The sequence below is a fragment of the Mercenaria mercenaria genome, chromosome 4, assembly GCF_021730395.1.
Source record: "Mercenaria mercenaria strain notata chromosome 4, MADL_Memer_1, whole genome shotgun sequence".
NCBI lineage: Eukaryota > Metazoa > Mollusca > Bivalvia > Venerida > Veneridae > Mercenaria > Mercenaria mercenaria.
This window is the reverse complement of record NC_069364.1, coordinates 31,188,561-31,210,317: the sequence shown is the minus strand read 5'-3', so window position 1 is coordinate 31,210,317 and position 21,757 is coordinate 31,188,561.

The following is a 21,757-nucleotide window of genomic DNA, read 5'->3' as shown; positions in this document are numbered from 1 at the left end:
GTGCATTTTGATCAATATAAGCAATTCTAGAGTGTTAAAATACTCCATTAGGACCTCTCCTCCATCAAAGTCTACGCCATCCAGAGATTAAATGGTGTATGCAAACGATTGAACTGCTAATGATATGGTCACTGTTGAACTTACGGCCAATCGTTTCAAATGTACTTACCATCTACCTATTGTCAGTTTTAAAAAGAAAAGTAAACGCCGTATCAATGGAATAATGGAAGAAAAAGGTTTTACTAATTGATATCCGGACATTGTGAAAATATTTACATCAATACATGGAAGTGTTTACAATGAAATAAACAATTTAATTTTTGTTTGCCATTTTCAGAAATGATTAAGTGGCAAATTATAAGAATGACGGAAAGAAATTTCACAGTTATATTATGTGGGAACATGTAATATTTAAGTAATGAAGGGAAATCTAAAAGGCCAAATACATTTAACACCAATAGCCAAGTGTCTTCTGCCCATGTTAGTAATGATAATCGTTGAACTGTAGAGAAGCTGGTTGTCGTTACACTCTACTCAGTCAATTAATTTACGCATGTGCTAAAATCACATTTTGTAAAATGACTAATTTACAATCTGATATACTAGTCATTTAGCAAAGGGAATATGTGATAAATTTGCTCAAAATATATTTGATAATAAACAGCATAATGCAGAAGAAAAGTAAAAACTAATTTTCCATAACATATGAATAATACCAGTAATATCAGTAACTGAATATTGAAACACGTTATGCGACATGAAATAAATTAGAAGATGACAACTGCTTACATCTAAAAATACTACTGAATATGAATACTACCCGTTCAGACATTTCTTTACTGCAATCATTTCTTACTACTTCTGCTTGTGTGAACAAAAGATATAGTCGTGTCTACTTCATCAAGGATTTTTTTAACAACAGGAACAAGGTATGCACCATAACTAGATGTTAGAGTAAAGTTAGGTACTTCTATGACTAGAATCTGCCTTATCTCCCACACAGATATAATTCTGACTACACTGAAACAAGATAATTGTCATATAACGTCTGTTCTAATTATCCTCTCATTCACAGTTAGAGTTTGTTTTATGTAACATCATGTTACTAATCAACTTCAATATATATTTTATACAATGTATATGAGTTTCAGACGCTCTACTACTAAATAAGCAATAAAGAAATCAAACATTGTTTTAAAAAATTCATTCAGTCAAACATACATTTATCCTATAATGAAAGAAGTAAATTATAATAGAACACTGCTCCTTCAGTTGATCTCTTCTAATATCTATACTGCTGAAACAATTCTGACTGTCAAAAATGTTGCTGTCGCGGTCCTTTTGTTTTTCATAAAATGTTAAATCTTGTTTAATTTGAGCAGTTGATAACGTATGGGCTTGTATATTTAATTTTGACGTAATTACAATTTTCAATTTTTAACAGACATGTTGGCAAACTTTTGTATTGCAGTTTACTATGTACAAGGCTATTTTGTCATCTTGAAAAATAATTTAAATCTAATTACTATTTTCTGCATAAACATCTTGTAATGGTCTGTGACACCAATGTCGCAAGAATATTCAAAAGTCTAAATCAATCATAAGCGCACAAATGCCATTATGCATATATATTTTCTATTTTTCTCGGTCATAGAAGGCGGACTTCATTTATTATGAAAAACAGTCCTAGAAAGGCGATACTTAAATTACAAATCCAAGGAAATACCAAATAAATACAATTAAACACAAATACTTTGGTTGTTTATCGCAAACAAACTTAAACCTTACATATATAAAAATGTTTGGCTTATTTCAATAATATATCTAACAGAATTTTATAGCCAGTATCATACAGGGTCAAACAGCAGCCTTTGCATAGACGATTTAATGTTACGTCAAAGTAAGGAGTCGGTGATATAGCATGGAAAATGGAAGAATTAAGACAGCCGTTTAATTAACGTGAGGTTACTTTTTGAGTACCAGGATTTTTCAAATTATCAAGAAAACTATGCTGTAACAGATACGTGAATGTAAATGTAGAGACTTACCCTAACCTCTCTATACTAAAGAGAAACAACCTGTCTGTCGAATGTAAATTGACGAGTGAATACCTTTTGTCAGTCGTAATATTGCTCAGGTTGTTTCATTACAACGGAAACAATGAATATTACCTGCAAGACAAAAACAACCTAATCATGCATACAACAGTCTTCAGAGTGATTTCCTTGATTTTCTCATATTTCTAAACATGTTCCCATAGTTTGACGCGTAAGTATGAAAATTGTGAAATTCTGAGGGTCTTTACTTATTTTGCAAAACTGAATCCGTCAATTTGCTGACGATTTCTCTGTAGAAGTTTCCCCCGTGGTAATTTTTTGATTCGATCATTTCATTTTTTCTTTTCAAACCACTGGTTGCTGACAAATAAAATCTCTAGTTGCAGTAATTATTGCAATGAGGTAAAAGCTACATAGTTTAAGATGGGAAGTATCTTGTCATTTAGCCAACAATAAAGTTTCAGCAAAGCTGTCTCTATTTTTTAATTTCTAATTTTTTTCAAATATTTTACCCAAGATCATTTTCCGGTTTAAATAACTATTTCATTTTTTTTTTTTTTTTTTTTTTTTTTTTTTTTTTTGCTGGAAACGATATTTTAATTTTTCATTCTGATCATGAAATTTTATACAATTAACTAAACGTACATCCAAAATAAAAAAAAAAGGTGCCTACTTAAAGATTTTCTTTTAAGTTCCAGTGCCATGTAAATGCTCTATTCTTGTTGTGGCAGGTGTCATTGGATGTGTTCGATTCGGGTAGAGTCGAACGGATTTTTCACACTTGTCTAGCGCCAATCGAACACCAGTAGTGCAACGCTTGTGATGAGGTCACAGGTCAAGAACATGCTCTTCCCGTACTTGGGAGTGAAGTCGAGCAAACGTGCGTATATCCTAATCCAAAATGGCGGCAGCGGACAGCGAAAGGTTACATTGAGCACAATCTCTACCGATTGTTAATAAAGTTTAAAATTTGCATCGAAGCTGATTTTGAGAAACAATGCAAATTTATCGAATTAATGTAGACGCGTTATTTCAGCCATATTTATGCTCAACTTGACCCGACTCGAGCCTGTTCGATTTGACAGTAAACTGCGCATGCGCAAGTGTAACACTAGTGTACTCGAGCCTGTTCGATTCGAAAGTAAATTGCGCATGCGTGAGTGTAACACTAGTGTACTCCCACTTGACCGAATCGAACACAACCATTGAAATTATTTGTCCTTCTACTTTGAACGATTTCAATTTTGTTATTACGATTATACTTGTTCAAATACTATGTTGGAACATGACAAACTATCAATAACTATAATAAGTCATTTTCAGATGCACGCATAAAATAAGTTATGTATAGATATTTCACATTATATCTTTTTACAATGCTACCTTTTAGGCGTTTTAGGTAGCAACTTAATAGATCTATATAAACTCTGATCGAAGCAATTGAAAGGACTACAGAGGCTATCAAACATGTGGCAATTACCAATTACCAATGGCTGCATTTAAAACAGCATTTTAATGTTTCTACAGCAATTTCCTCGCCAACTGAAAGACTGAGCATACTAATTTGAAATATTTCTATGAGATTTGTCGCAGTGTCATTTGAGATACTTGTGAATTACCGAGCACTACCTATGGACATTATGCACTGTTTCAGGATGTTAGAATGTCCGATATGCCTATCTTAAAATATGTAACAGTGAATGATTCGGAATTCTGCAAGGAGAAATTAAACAAGTCGAGTCAAGAAATTCTTATTCGTGTATCAAACATTTATTATATTTCAGGTACTTGTGAACCCAAATTAAACCATAACTTATTAAAGGCTTACTATAGTTTTATACAATTCGTATCTAGCAGAAGCACAGTATTAGCTTTGCTTCTTGTGAGTGTAAGTGGTGTACGTGAATTTTCTCGCCGTTGTACTTGGTTCTATGGTTTCAACTGTAACGGAAATTAACATTTACTTGATTGAACCGAACCTGATCTGTTATATTGAAGTAGCCCTGTATCCCTTTAAGCGTGCTAATGTAATACATTAACACACTGCTGATGAAAAATTAATGATTGATTAAACATGTTACATATTATGTTTACGTTACTCTCAATTTATCATTATGAGAACCCTCAAAGGAAATGTTCTAGCACAGTCGTCATTTACTTGCAGATAGAAACACCTAGAAAATGTCGCAATAGCACTTTGACGGAACTGCATATAAACATATTCAAACAACAGCTGGGATTGTTAGCATAAGCTTGTTGTGGAAAACAGAAAAGCCACTTTCCTATAATTTCTATCTGAAGTGTATTATCTTTAAATAAACATGATATGCGCCAGATTTGTTTCTATAAGAATGCTGAGATGTGAAAGAAGAGCTTAGTGCGCCAATATATACACATGTACTAGTGCTCGGTCAAACAATTTCTGAAATAGCTATTTCAGGTTTTGCATAAACACCCTGTGGATATGTCTGATTTAGGCATCGTCTGACAGAAATTTATTTGTCTACACCAGGCGACCTTTACAACTTTTATATTTGAATTCATCCAAAGTTTGGAGATAATATTAGTTTCTCAAAATAGCTAGGGACAGAAGTTTATCACAGAAATGTCATTTGAAAGGAGAATTCTCCGAGTATTCTCCGCTTTCCATTTGCTTAAAGATATCTTTAACAATTTGAAATGTCGCAGTCATGCAAAGACGGAATCAAAATTCAAAATACAGACAAGATGTGTAGAAAATAAGTCTTATAAATTTTATATGAGACAATCGCGATCATTTTAAGCAAGGAAGGTTTTTACAAATAGAGTTTTCTTGGGTTATCTACAAAATTCTTGAAAATGAGTTGCAAACACTGATATAGCTACATGCTGGATTAGTTGGACACCGACGACTCCTGATGCTATATGTAGCTAAAACAAATTTAAAATAGGATCAGTCTGAAGCATAGAAATGTATCTGGAATTAATGTCGAAGATCCGACAGGAATATCCTAAGTTCAAATGTAGTAATGCCAATGTGACTGAGTGTTTTTCTTCAGATGTAGTGAAAATAGATTATTCAACAACAGTGATCGCCTGAGTATAACTCCATAACGTACACAAGAACGTAAAATGGGCTTGTGGATCAGACACAAGCATAAGTTTTGAGCAACTTGATCAATATGAGCAATTCCAGCTTTACCGGAGTGTTACACTGCATTAGAACATTTTCTCCATCAGAGTCTTCGCCTTCCAGCCAAGCCATTTCTTTCCAATATTAGCCATTATATTTGTATCTATTCCATTTATACTCACGTGTGGCATTCTTCTTCCAACGGAGCCATACCTGTATTATCAAAGTCATTTAAATTCCATCTTCTTTCCCGTCGTTTCTCGGTTTTCATCTGAAAACTGCTATTGTGCAGACAAGGGGCCATCACTCTGGAATCCATAATGGAATCTCGCCAGTTCAAGAAAGAAACCAAGATTTTATGGTGATACAAGTTGTGTGCATGTTTGATAAAATTCAAATCATAAATGAAGCTGCTATTGTGCAGACAAGGTCGAAATAGCTAATTCTGGCCCTTTAAGGGGCCATAACTCTGGAACCTAATATTGGAATCCGACCAGTTCAAGAAAGGAACCAACATCTCATGGTGATACAAGTTGTGTGCCAGATTGGTAAAAATCAAATCATAAATAAAGCTGCTATTGTGCAGACAAGGTCAAAATAGCTAATTTTGGCCATTTCAGGGGCCATAACTCTGGAACCCATAATGGGATCTGGCCAGTTCAAGAAAGGAACCGAGACCTTATGGTGATACAAGTTGTGTGCAAGTTTGGTTAAAATAAAATCATAAACGAAACCACTATCGTGCAGACACGAAATTGTTGACGCACGCACGGACGAAGGACGACGGACGAAGGGTGATCACAAAAGGGTAAAGTGATTGATCAGTTAGTGACAATAATTAATTGATGGTTTGAGCATAATTACTCCTATTAAGGCTATTGATATGTGACGTGAATGTACCTAATTCAAAAGACATTCAAGGGAGACAATTTGATATGTCTGTTTGTAACTAAAATTAATGTTTTGTTCGGCTTACACAACAAAAGTTTACAAACTGTCTTATCATGAAAAGATCAAAATTTGTTTATTTGTCCAAACAATCTTGTTTGTAATAATTGTCACCTCAAACCTTAGATAGTATCACTTAAAAAATTAAGTATAACTTAGGTATGTCGCAAGGTATATAAATTGTATAATTCATGTAAGGGCCTTATTGTACATTGCAGAATTGGCATGGAAATTAAAATTTACATATAATTGAAAAATATCTGAAGTATGTACTGTAAAGTCCTCAGTGTTTGAAATATAAAATATATGATTTTTGTAACTAAATATGACTTACTTTCAAAATACTATTGTATGATACTTAGGGTTACATAAAATATAGTCTGAAAGAAAATTTGTAAGATCAACAGTAAAAGAGACCTTGCAGTTTGAAAAAAACATTGATGACAATTTACTTTCTAATGAATGTATTTTCTTTCTAAAATACCTACTGAAAATGAATACTACCCATTTAATTCAGACATCTCTTTACTGGAATCATTTTTTACTACTTCTGCTTGTGTTAACTAAATTTATAGCCGTTTCTTATTCATCAAGGATATTTTGAATTACAACAGAAACAAGGTATGCGCCATAACTAGATCTTAGAGTAAAATTAGGTACTTCTATGACTAGAATCTGCCTTATCTCCCACACAGGTATAATTCTGACTACACTGAAACAAGATAATTGTCATAAAACGTCTGTTCTAATTATCCTCTCATTCACAGTTAAAGTATGTTTTATGTAACATCATGTTACAAATCAACTTCAATATATATTTTATGTATGAGTTTCAGACGCTCTACAACAAAAGAAACAATAAAGAAATCAAATATTTCTTATTCATTTAATCAAACATACATTTATACTAAAATGAAAGAAGTAAATTATAATAGAACACTGCTCAGATTGAAAAGTTCTTTGAATTGATCTCTCCTAATAGCTACACCTCAAAGTAAGGAGTCGTTGATATAAAATGGTGAATGGAAGAATTAACGACAGTCGTTTAATCACCTTGAGGTTACTTTTTGAGTACCAAGATTTTTCAAATCATCAAGAAAACTATGCTGTAACAGATACATGAATGTAAATGTAGAGACTTGCCCTAACCTCTCCATACTAAAGAGAAACAACATGTTTGTCGAATGTAAATTGACGTGTTAACACCATTTGTCAGTCAGTCTTAATATTGCTCAAGTTATTTCAACGGAAATAATATATGTTACCTGCAAGACAAAACACAATGCAATCATGTATCCAGCAGTCTGCAAAGTGTTTGGTGTGTTCGTTTCGGGTAGAGTGAGCGGACTTTTCACACTATCGCTGATCGAACGCGAGTAGTGCAGCGCTAGTGTCGAGGTCACAGATCAAGAACATGTTTCTCCCGTACTTGATTGAACCGAACCTGATCTGTGATATTGAATTAGCCCGGTATCCCTTTAAACGTGCTAATGTAATACATTAACATACTACTGATGAAAAATTAATGATTTAGTAAAGATGTGACATATTCTGTTTACGTTACTTTCAATTTATCATCATGAGAACCCTCAAAGGAAATGTTCTAGCACAATCGTCATTTACTTGCAAATAGAAACACCCAGAAAATGTCGCTATACCATATTGACGGAACCGCGTATAAACGCATTCAAATAACAGACGGGATTGTTAGCAGTAACTTGTTGTATGTAGCAAGTTCTGAAAAACTGAACAGCCATATTTCCTATAATTTCTATCTGAAGTGCATTGTCTTTAAACAATTATGTTATACGCCAGATTTATTTTCCATAAGAATGCTAAAAGGTGAAAAAAGAGCTTAGTGCCAATTTTTATGCTAAAGCTGGGTAAACTAATTTCTGAAATAGCTATGTCAGGTTTGCATAAACGCCCTGTGGATATGTATGATTTAGACATCGTCTAACAGAAATCTATTTGTCTAGACCGGGTGACTTTTTATGACTTTTATGTTTAAATTTAACCAAAGTTTGGAAATAATATTAGTTTCTCAAAATACCTAGGGACGGAAGTTATCACAGAGATGTCACTTGAAAGAAGAATTCTCCGAGTATCGATCCGATTTCCATTTGCTTAAAGATATCTTTAACAACTTGAAATGTCGCAGTCATGCAAAAACGGAATCTAATTCAAAATGCGGACCAGACAAGAACTTCGATTTTCACAAGATGTGCAGAAAATAAGTCTTATAAAAAGTATATAAGACAATCCCGATCATTATAAGTAAGGAAAGTTTTTCTACAAATGGAGATTTCTTGGGTTTCTATATATTTACAAACAATGTGTTCTTAATCTGTTTCAGGATTACTATGACCAACTTCATTATAACATATGTTAAAAGGTCATTTGGAAGAAAAGAACACAACCAAGCAAAATGTCCCTCAAAGTAAGTGTAATAGACTTCTTCCATATTTGAGAGCTATACAGCTGTTAAGGGAATTTTCAGTTCTGTTTGAATGAATGTCAAAAGTGCACCTGGGATCTTTCTCGAATGTTAAGCGTTTTTTATTACATGCTTGCCAAAACATGTTTTTGAAAATCTGTCCATATAATGTTAAACGATATTCTTGAAAACGAGTCGCAAATATTGATAAAGCTACATGCTGGAATGGAATGGTTAGACACCGACAACTACTGATGTTATATGTAGCTCAAACAAATTTAAAGGAGGATCATTTTGAAGCATAGAAATATACCTGAAAGTAATGTCGAAGATCCGACAGGAATAGCCTAAGTCTAAAAGTAGTTATTCCAGTGTGACTGAGCGTTTTTCTTTAGATGTAATGAATAAAGACTATGCAACAACAATGACCGCCTGAGTATAAGTCTGTAAAGTACACAATAACGTAAAATGGGCTTGTTGTTCCGAAAGAAGATTAAATATACTACACTTACGGACATTTTACGGCTACCACGCTTAAAGTGGAATTATATGCATTTTTCAGGTGAAATCCAGCTGAAATAGAAGTGTGTGTAAAAAAGAATGGAGGAAATAATAGCTTTTAACCCAACATACTAAACTCTTCCCGTTACCAAGACGAAATAATATGTTTCCAAATATGACTTTTCTTATTTTGACTGGGGCAGTCTTTTTAGAAAAGTCAAACTTTATGCAGGAGTTGCTTCCCTTCTACTTCAGAAATCTTTATCTTTAGGTAAGGGACATCATTGCGTAGAAGATTGAAGAAAAGCTCTATTATTTCATTAGCCCGATTTCTTCATTTCTAAAGCATCAATTTCAAATACTTATGCGGCATTATCGTTTATTTAACACATTTAAATTCCCATCAACCAAAACCTGCTTTTATAGAACACCCACCAAAAACACACTATGTGCAGTAAGATGTGCATAATACCACTTTAAGAATTGTGCATTTTGATCAATATAAGCAATTCTAGAGTGTTAAAATACTCCATTAGGACCTCTCCTCCATCAAAGTCTACGCCATCCAGAGATTAAATGGTGTATGCAAATGATTGAACTGCTAATGATATGGTCACTGTTGAACTTACGGCCAGACGTTTCTAATGTTCTTATCATGTACATTGTACCTATTGTCAGTTTTAAAAAGGAAAGTAAACGCCATATCAATGAAATAATAAAAGAAAATGGTTTTACTAATTGATATCCGGACATTGTGAAAATATTTACATCAATACATGGAAGCGTTTACAATGAAATAAACAATTTAATTTTTGTTTGCCATTTTCAGAAATGATTAAGTGGCAAATTATAAGAATGACGGAAAGAAATTTCACAGTTATATTATGTGGGAACATGTAATATTTAAGTAATGAAGGGAAATCTAAAAGGCCAAATACATTTAACACCAATAGTAAAGTTTCTTCTGCCCATGTTAGTAATGATAATCGTTAAACAGTAGAGAAGCCGGTTTACGTTACACTCTACTCAGTCCATTAATTAACGCATGTGCTAAAACACATTTTGTAAAATGACTTATTTACAATCTGATACAATCTGAAACAAGATAATTGTCATAAAACGTCTGTTCTAATTATCCTCTCATTCACAGTTAGAGTTTGTTTTATGTAACATCATGTTACTAATCAACTTCAATATATATTTTATATATGAGTTTCAGACGCTCTACTACTAAATAAGCAATAAAGAAATCAAACATTTTTTTCATAAATTCATTCAATCAAACATACATTTATCCTATAATGAAAGAAGTAAATTATAATAGAACACTGCTCCTTCAGTTGATCTCTTCTGATATCTATACTGCTGAAACAATTCTGACTGTCAAAAATGTTGCTGTCGCGGTCCTTCATGAGTGCAGTTGTTTTTCAAAAAATGTTAAATCTTGTTTAATTTGAGCAGCTGATAACGTATGGGCTTATGTATTTAATTTTGACGTAATTTCAATTTTCATTTTTAACAGACATATTGGCAAACTTTTGTAACGCAGTTTACTAAGTACAAGGCTATTTTGTCATCTTGAAAATTGATTAAATCTAATTACTATTTTCTGCATAAACATCTTGTAATGGTCTGTGACACCAGTGTTGCAAGCATATTCAAAACTCTAAATCAATCATAAGCGCACAATGCCATTATGCATATGTATTTTCTAATTTTTCTCCGTCATAGAAGGCGGACTTCGTTTATTATGAAAAACAGTCCTAGAAAGGCGATGCTTAAATTATAAATCCAAGGAAATAAACACCAAATAAACACAATTAAACACAAATAATTTGGTTGTTTATCGCAAACAAACTTAAACCTTACAGATATAAAAATGCTTGGCTTATTTCAAAAATATATCTAACAGAACTATTTACATCAATACATGGAAGCGTTTACAATGAAATAAACAATTTAATTTTTGTTTGCCATTTTCAGAAATGATTAAGTGGCAAATTTTAGGAATGACGGAAAGAAATTTCACAGTTATTTTATGTGAGAACATCTAATATTTAAATAATGTGTCTTCTGCCCACGTTAGTAATGGTAATCGTTGAACTGTAGAGAAGCTGGTTGTCGTTACATTCTACTCAGCCAATTAATAAACGCATGTGCTAAAATCACATTTTGTAAAATGACTAATTTACAATTTGATATACTAATCATTTAGCAAAGGGAATGTGTGACAAATGTGCACAAAATATAATTTATAACAAATAGCATTATGCAGAAGTAAAGTAAAAACTAATTGTCCATAACATATGAATAATACCAGTAATATCAGTAACTAAATATTGAAACACATTATGCGACATGAAATAAACTAGTAGAGGAAAATACTTTTATGACAGCTGCTTACATCTAAAAATATTTCCAGGCAATTGTTTCATTATAAACAAAACTCTCTCTCTATCTCTCTCTCTCTCTCTCTCTCTCTCTATCTCTCTTTGTTAAGGGTTTGGTTTCGGATGGAGCAGAGTGCGGGGCTTCTCTCGGGCTATCTTTCTGAACAGGTCTATCTGTATCTGTATTGGTAGGATAATTTCAGCGTCATGCGTGACAGATCAAATGAGCACCTGGCTTTTTGGTTTATACCGGAGAATGTCGAAATCGTGAAGGAGAATGTGTAACCGAACGGAAATACCCGAAGGTCACGGAAATTCCCGAAGGTCACGGAAATTCCCAAATGTCACGGAAATTCCCGAAGGTCACGGAAATTCCCGAAGGTCACTATGGATCAAAAGTCTTAGATTGATTTTATTTTTATCAGACGACATTACAACTTGGCAAATTTTTGATCTAGCTATCCATCTCCCTAAAACTAACATATTGATTTAAGTGTAAAAGTTGCCTATCAGTCCTGTTTATAATGCAAGTTTCCTACAATCAAGGTTCAGAAGAAATACTGGACTGAATAATGTCACAGCAAGTCCGCTGTAAGATAGAACTTTAATAGCTTTAATAGTTTGAGTTATATGAAAGAAAAATCATTATTGTGCGACTAAACTTCCTGATGAATGTAAAAGCACATACGTAAGGCATGTATTTCTTCATAGAATATAAATAATATCAGTAAATGTTGATAAATAGATGAACGTAGTTTAGTTTATACTAATTTGTTTTAGCTCGATTGTGATGAAAGCTTCAGGCTTATTATGACTAATTTACAATCTGATATACTAGTCATTTAGCAAAGGGAATGTGTGATAAATTTGTTCAAAATATATTTGATAATAAACAGCATAATGCAGAAGAAAAGTAAAAACTAATTTTCCATAACATATGAATAATACCAGTAATATCAGTAACTGAATATTGAAACACGTTATGCGACATGAAATAAATTAGTAGATGACAACTGCTTACATCTAAAAATACCTACTGAATATGAATACTACCCATTCAGACATTTCTTTACTGCAATCATTTCTTACTACTTCTGCTGGTGTGAACAAAAGATATAGTCGTGTCTACTTCATCAAGGATTTTTTTAACAACAGAAACAAGGTATGCACTATAACTAGATGTTAGAGTAAAGTTAGGTACTTCTATGATTAGAATCTGCCTTATCTCCCACACAGATATAATTCTGACTACACTGAAACAAGATAATTGTCATGAAACGTTTGTTCTAATTATCCTCTCATTCACAGTTAGAGTTTGTTTTATGTAACATCATGTTACTAATCAACTTCAATATATATTTTATAAATGAGTTTCAGACGCTCTACAACTAAATAAGCAATAAAGAAATCAAACATTTTTTTTTTAAAATTCATTCAATCAAACATACATTTATCCTATAATGAAAGAAGTAAATTATAATAGAACACTGCTCCTTCAGTTGATCTCTTCTAATATCTATACTGCTGAAACAATTCTGACTGTCAAAAATGTTGCTGTCGCGGTCCTTCATGAGTCCAGTTGTTTTTCATAAAATGTTAAATCTTGTTTAATTTGAGCAGTTGATAACGTATGGGCTTATATATTTAATTTTGACGTAATTACAATTTTCAATTTTTAACAGACATATTGGCAAACTTTTGTAATGCAGTTTACTATGTACAAGGCTATTTCGTCATCTTGAAAATTTATTAAATCTAATTACTATTTTCTGCATAAACATCTTGTAATGGTCTGTGACACCAATGTCGCAAGCATATTCAAAAGTCTAAATCAATCATAAGCGCACACATGCCACTATGCATATGTATTTTCTAATTTTTCTCCTTCATATAAGACGGACTTCATTTATTATGAAAAACAGTCCTAGAAAGGCGATACTTAAATTACAAATCCAAGGAAATACCAAATAAACACAATTAAACACAAATAATTTGGTTGTTTATCGCAAACAAACTTAAACCTTACATATATAAAAATGTTTGGCTTATTTCAATAATATATCTAACAGAACTTTATAGCCAGTATCTTACAGGGTCAAACAGCAGCCTTTGCAAAGACGATTTAATGTTTCGTCAAAGTAAGGAGCCGGTGATATAGCATGGAGAATGGAAGAATTAAAGACAGCCGTTTAATTAACGTGAGGTTACTTTTTGAGTACCAGGATTTTTCAAATTATCAAGAAAACTGTGCTGTAACAGATACATGAATGTAAATGTAGAGACTTACCCTAACCTCACTATACTAAAGAGAAACAACCTGTTTGTCGAATGTAATTGACGAGTGAATACCTTTTGTCAGTCGTAATATTGCTCAGGTTGTTTCATTACAACGGAAACAATGTATATTATCTGCAAGACAAAAACAACCTAATCATGCATACAACTGTCTTCAGAGTGTTTTCTTTGATTTTCTCATATTTCTAAACATGTTCCCATAGTTTGACGCGCAAGTATGAAAATTGTGAAATTCTGAGGGTCTTTACTCTTTTTTTTAAAACGAATCCGTCAATTTGCTGACGATTTCTCTGTAGAAGTTTCCCCAGTGGTAATTTCTTGATTTGATCATTTCATTTTTTTTTTTCAAACCACTGGTTGCTGACAAATAAAATCTCTAGTTGCAGTAATTATTGCAATGCGGTAAAAACTACTTAGTTTAAGATGGGAAGTATATTGTCATTTAGCCAACAATAAAGTTTCAGCAAAGCTGTCTCTATTTTTTTTATGTATTTTTTTCAAATATTTTACCCAAGATCATTTTCCGGTTTAAATAACTATTTCATTCTGATCGTGAAATTTTATACAATTAACTAAACGTACATCCAAAATAAAACAAAAGGTACCTACTTAAAGATTTTATTTTAAGTTCCAGTGCCATGTAAATGCTCTATTCTTGTTGTGGCAGGTGTCATTGGATGTGTTCGATTCGGGTAGAGTCGAGCGGATTTTTCACACTTGTCTAGCGCCAATCGAACACAAGTAGTGCAACGCTTGTGATGAAGTCACAGGTCAAGAACATGCTCCTCCCGTACTTGGGAGTGAAGTCGAGCAAACGTGCGTATATCCTAATCCAAAATGGCGGCAGCGGAAAGCGAAAGGTTACATTGAGCACAATCTCTACCGATTGTAAATAAAGTTTAAAATTCGCATCGAAGCTGATTTTGAGAAACAATGCAAATTTATCGAATTAATGTAGATGCGTTATTTCAGCCATATTTATGCTCAACTTGACCCGACTCGAGCCTGTTCGATTTGACAGTAAACTGCGCATGCGCAAGTGTAACACTAGGAGTGTAACACTAGTGTACTCCCACTTGACCGAATCGAACACACCCATTGAAATTATTTGTCCTTCTACTTTGAACGATTTCAATTTTGTTATTACGATTATACTTGTTCAAATACCATGTTGGAACATGACAAACTATCAATAACTATTATAAGTCATTTTCAGATGCACGCATAAAATAAGTTATGTATAGATATTTCACATTATATCTTTTTACAATGCTACCTTTTAGGCGTTTTAGGTAGCAACTTAATAGATCTATATAAACTCTGATCGAAGCAATTGAAAGGACTACAGAGGCTATCAAACATGTGGCAATTACCAATTACCGATGGCTGCATTTAAAACAGCATTTTAATGTTTCTACAGCAATTTCCTCGCCAACTGAATGGCATAGCACCAAAGACTGAGCATACTAATTTGAAATATTTCTATGAGATTTGTCGCAGTGTCATCTGAGATACTTGTGAATTACCGAGCACTACCTATGGACATTATGCATTGTTTCAGGATGTTAGAATGTCCGATATGTCTATCTGAAAATATGTAACAGTGAATGATTCGGAATTCTGCAAGGAAAAATTAAACAAGCCGAGTCAAGAAATTCTTATTCGTGTATCAAACATTTATTATATTGCAGGTACTTGTGAACCCAAATTCAACCATAACTTATTAAAGGCTTACTTTTATACAATTCGTATATAGCAGAAGGACAGTATTAGCTTTTCTTAGTCTTCTTGTGAGTGTAAGTGGTGTACGTGAATTTTCTCGCCGTGGTGCTTTGTTCTATGGTTTCAACTGTAACGGAAATTAACATTTATTTGAATGACCCGAGCCTGATCTGTTATATTGAATTAGCCCGGTATCCCTTTAAGCGTGCCAGTGTAATACATTAACACATTACTGATGCAAAATTAATGATTGATTAAAGATATGACATATTCTGTTTACGTTACTCTCAATTTATCTTTATGAGAACCGTCAAAGGAAAAGTTCTAGTACAATTGCCGTTTACTTGCAAATAGAAACACCTAGAAAATGTTGCAATAACATATTGACGGAACCGCGTCTAAACGCATTCAAATAACAGACGGGATTGTTAGCATAAGCTTGTTGTGGAAAACTGAATAGCCACTTTTCCTACAATTTCTACCTGAAGTGTATTGTCCTAAAATAAACATGATATGTGCCAGATTTGTTTCTATAAGAATGCTGAAAAATGAAAGAAGAGCTTAGTGTGCCAAGATATACTACAGCTGGGTAAATTAATTTCTGAAATAGCTATTTCATGTTTTGCATAAACGCCCTGTGGATATATATGATTTAGTCATCGTCTGACAGAAACTTTTTTGTCTAGACCGGGCGACCTTTTATGACTTTTATATTTGAATTCATCCAAAGTCTGGAGATAATATTAGTTTCTCAAAATACCTAGGGACGGAAGTTTAATACAGAGATGTCACTTGAAAGGAGAATTCTCCGAGAATCGATCCGATTTCCATTTGCTTAAAGATATCTTTAACAACCTGAAATGTCGCAGTCATGCAAAAACGGAATCAAATTCAAAATACGGACCAGACAAGAACTTCGATTTTCACAAGATGTGCAGAAAATTAGTCTTATAAATTTTAAATGAGACAATCGCGATCATTTTAAGTAAGGGAAGTTTTTTTTACAAATGGAGATTGCTTGGGTTATATATGTATCTACAAAAAAAATGTGTTCTTAATCTGTTTCGGATTTCTATGGCCAACGTCATTATAAAACATGTAAAAAGAAGAAAAGAAACAACCATACAAAATGTCATTGGTTTCTCGTGGCTTGTCTCTCAAAATTTGTGTTGTAGGCTTCTTTCATATTTGAGAGCTATACAGCTATTTAGGGAAATTTCAGCTCTGTCTGAATGAATGTCAAAAGTGCGCCTGGGATCTTTTTCAGCCTGTTAAACGTTTTTCATTACATGCTTGCCAAAACATGTTTTTTGAAAATCTGATCATATGATGTTAAAAGATATTCTTGAAAACGAGTTGCAAATAGTGATATAGCTACATGCTGGAATAGTTAGACACAGACAACTACTGATTCTATATGTACCTACAACAAATTTAAGAAGATCATTTTGAAGCATAGAAATGTACCTGAAAGTAATGTCAAAGATCCAACAAGAATAGCCGAAGTCTAAACGTAGTAATTCCAGTGTGACTAAGTGTTTTACTTATGATATAATGAATAAAGAATATACAACAACATTGACCGCCTGAGAATAACTCTATAACGTACACAATTACACTAAAATGGGCTTGTGGATCAGAAACAAGATTAAATATACTGCACTTACGGACATTTTACGGCTACCACGCATAAGTTTTGAGCATTTTGATCAATATGAGCTTTTTCAGTGTTTAAATATTCCATTAGGATCTCTCCTCTATCAAAGTCTTCGCCTTCCATGTAAGCCATTTCTTCCCAGTATCAGCCATTACTTCTGTATCTATATCATTCATTCTCTTTTTTTCACGTGTGGCATTCTTTCTCCAACGGAGATACCTGTATTACCTGAGTCTATTTTTCTCCATCTGCTTTTCCGTAGTTATTCGGTCGTCATCTGAAGCTGTCATCGATATGCATGGGTACGTGCGTGAACGAAAAACATGTACATATTAAACATGGACTAATCACAAAAATAGACAACATAGACTAAGCTCACAGTAGGGCACTGCCAAAGGCAAGAAACACCACTGGAATTTAAACTGATTAATTACGTGCAAGCCTTTGCTCTTTATAGAGTAACAGGAAAGTATATTAATCATCTCAAAATCTATTTCAAAAGAGATTAAATGGTTCATGCAAATGATTGAACTGCTAATGATATGAGCCGCGCCATGGGAAAACCAACATAGTGGCTTTGCGACCGCGCAGGCTGGTCACGATCCATGCTGTTCGCTAACAGTTTTTCCAATTCCAATAGGATTTAAAAGCGAACAGCATGAACTCTGACCAGACTGCGCGGATGCGCAGCCTTGGCTGGATCCATGCTGGTCGCAAACCTACTATGTTGGTTTTCTCATGGCACGGCTCAATTATGGTCACTGTTAAACTTAGGCCAAAAGTTTCTGATGTACTAACATGTACCTATTGTCACTTTTGAAATGAAAAGTAAACGCCGCATCAATGGAATAATGGAAGAAAATGGTTTTACTAATTGATATCCGGACATTGTGAAAATGTTTACATCAATACATGGAAGCGTTCACAATGAAATAAACAATTTAATTTTTGTTTGCCATTTTCAGAAATGATTAAGTGGCAAATTTTAAGAATAACGGAAAGAAAATTCACAGTTGTTTTATGTGAAAACATCTAATATTCTAGTATATTCAGCAATATTCAAACCTTTGACAAATATTAAAGAAAGTAATTATCTAAACATCTATAGAGATTTGCTAGTGTATGCAAATGTCTGAACTACTAATTATATAGTCACTGTTAAACTTACGGTCAATTACGGAAACGTTTGCAATGGACTTACCATGTATCTATTGTCGGTTTTGAAAAGAAAAGTAAATACCGCATCAATAGAATAATGGAAGAAAATTGTTTTACTTATTTCTATCCGATCATTGTAAAAATAATTACATTACTACATGGAACTGTTTACAATGAAATAAACAATGTATTTTTGTTTGCCGTTTTCAGAAATCATTAAGTGGCAAATGTTAGAATGACGGAAAGAAATTTCACAGTTGTTTTATGTGAGAACATATCATTTTAGGCAATGAAAGGGAATCCAAATGGCCAAATACATTTAACACCAATAGTCAAGTGTCTTCTGCCCACGTTAGTAATGATAATCGTTGAAGTGTACTAGAGAAGCTGTTTGGCGTTACATTCTACTCAGTCCATTAAAAAACGCGTGTGCTAAAATCACATTTTGTAAAATGATTAATTTACAATCTGATATACTAGTCATTTAGCAAAGGGAATGTGTGATAAATTTGCACAAAATATAGTTTATAACAAATGGCATAATGCAGAAGAAAAGTAAAAACTAATTTTCCATAACATATGAATAATACCAGTAATATCAGTAACTTTATATTGAAACACATTATGCGACATGAAATAAACTAGTAGAGGAAAATACTTTTATGGCAACTGCTTACATCTAAAAATACTTTCCAGACAGTTGTCTCATTACAAACAAAATCTCTCTCTCTCTCTCTCTCTCTCTCTCTCCCCCTCTCTCTCTCTCTCCCTCTCTCTCTCTCTCTATATATATATATATCTCTCTCTCTCTCTGGGGCTTTTGGCTTATACCGGAGAATGCCGAAATCGCGGAGGAAAATGCGTAACCGAACGGAAATTCCCGAAGGTCACTATTTATCAACAGTGGATCTACTTTCCAGATTTTATTAGATTGATTTTGATTTTTATCAGAGGGGATTACAACTAGGCAAATTTTTCGATCTCGCTAACTTTCTCCCTAAAAGTAAGATATCGATTTAAGTGTAAAAGATGCCTATCAGTCCTGTTTAAGATGCGTTTATAATACAAGTTTCCTACAATCAACGTTCAGAAGAAATACTGGACTGAATGATGTCACAGCAAGTCCGCTGTAAGATAGAAACTTTTATAGCTTGAGTTATATGAAAAAAATCATTGTGTGTGACTAAACTTCCTTATGAATGTAAAAGCCCATACGTAAGACATCTCTTTATAAGCATAAAGCACAAATATTAGCGCTTATAATTTAACCAAAAAAAATATTTTTTTACATTTGCATTGTATTATTTTCATAACATTGAGCGTAAGTTTGTAAAAGAGTAAAAGAATGTAATTTCTTCATAGAATATAAATAATATCAGTAAATGTTGATAAATAGATGAAGCTAGAATAAACAAGTTGGGAAAATATAGTATCTTTAGAAACTAAAACTTCCGTTTATAAAGAATATGCAGATTTCTATTCTAAAACAATTGCCTAGATCTTTAAAAGTATTTCGTAATACACTGAAAAAAACTTGTAATAGCATTATTATTTGTAAAACATATTATGATTATTATTCAGAAATTAAAAGTTGCCTCCAAATATAAAAGATATACGTCTTAGTAATAAAAATCCTCAAAACAGAAATATATTATAACAAATTGTTCTTCACTTTTTCGAATTAAAGTGATCTTTTACTTTGTCGGGACTTTATCAAAACTGCTTGCTGAAGTGTGACAGTTTACCAAGCACCAAATAAAATTTGTAAATGAAATGTATAACACAATACAAGAAATAAGCGGTGTAATCCAACACTTATTCAAGCTTTATGTATGCAATTTGATATATTTTAAATACTTACTAATATTCGTAGTATATGCATTGTATCAAAATACTTACTAAGATTCTTAGTATATATATATTGTATCAAGATATATTAGAAATGCGTGGAATAAGACTGTATGAAAGGCCTAAAGTCTTTTACTGAATCTGTTGTTATCCATAATTAGGGCAAATAAAAATTTAAACAGATGCTATGCATGCTAATTGATGAATGTGTTTGCACTGCAGCATCTCTGGATAAGATGAAAGAAACGACTGTTGTTACAGTAATTATGTGAACAGTTGGAAGCGTTTGTATATTAATGATAATTTACTGCAGTTTTATGAACAAAACAGCACCTTTTATTAAAACACATAAACGACAATTTTATAGCTTTTGGAGAACAACAAAATTCAAATATGTGTAGAGGTTTATTTCTAGTTACAAACTCCCACATATATTCTTCTAAATAAACAATGATATCATTGTTTCAGCATGTCTTAATTTTAATTGTACATCTAATAGGTATTGGAGATTACAACTTTGCAAATTTCAATTTCTTCGGTCTACTTTCTCAAATGTGAAATCCGACAAACTGTTCAGGTTTCCTTCAGTCAACGTTTAGAAGAAATACTGGCCTGAGTATTTACTAGTAAATTATAACACAGCCAATCTGTTGTGTGAAAATAAATTATGATTTTATATAACTAAACTACCTCATAAATACAAATGCCTTTATAAAAGGTAGGGATAGATTTTCAGGCAGCAAACAGCACAGAAAATACAGCCAGAACCATGCATCGCAAAGTAAACTCGCAACAAACAGAAAAACTACTATGGAAAGGTATAGCAGACGTGTTTCTTAAAAAGTCCAACAACAAGTACATTTTGAGGATGGGGTAGAGAAAGGTGTGGGGATGTTTATTCAATAGAAAATTCCATGCCCCGAAAGTGCAGCCCACCTAGATTGCAAACCACAGCAGTGTATATTTGGACGCACACAAATCAAAACAAAAAGAAAATTAAGACAAAACTAGTCGGGCACCGCTCAGGGACGGCCGATTGTAAAACAAGCAAAAGGAAGCTCCAAGCCAGTATATGGTAGGTACCTAACCTCATTCCTAGTAAAATGAATGGGGCATAAACGTAGGGGGCAAGTGGGGAGGGATAACTGGCCAATTTGTTACAAGCCTCTAGTACTATTGTTAGTACAAATGATTTTAGCTTAAGGAAATCTTTGTTAAATTTGCGATGGGTATTTTCTCAGCATTTAGTTCTTTGTTAAAGTGTACCAAATAATCTATTCATTTATTTTATTTATTTGGGTTTTACGGCGCACCAACACAGTATAGGTTATATGGCGCCAAACAGGACTACAAATTCTGGTTCCACATCTCATTTACATCGAAATAAAAACATGGAGGTATGGAATCAAAATCTGCTTACCTGCTGGAATCACAGAGTTACTGCAAAACCAAGTGTTAAGACCCTATTAGTCGCCTCTTACGATCATGCAAGGGTAAGGCAGTGGTTCCAATTCTTTTCATACACAGATCGTCCCAGAACCACATGGGGCCGTACCAAATAATGGAGAGTAAACTCTTCACCACATATAAATAATATCAGTTAATATTACTAAATTGATGAAACGTGTACTG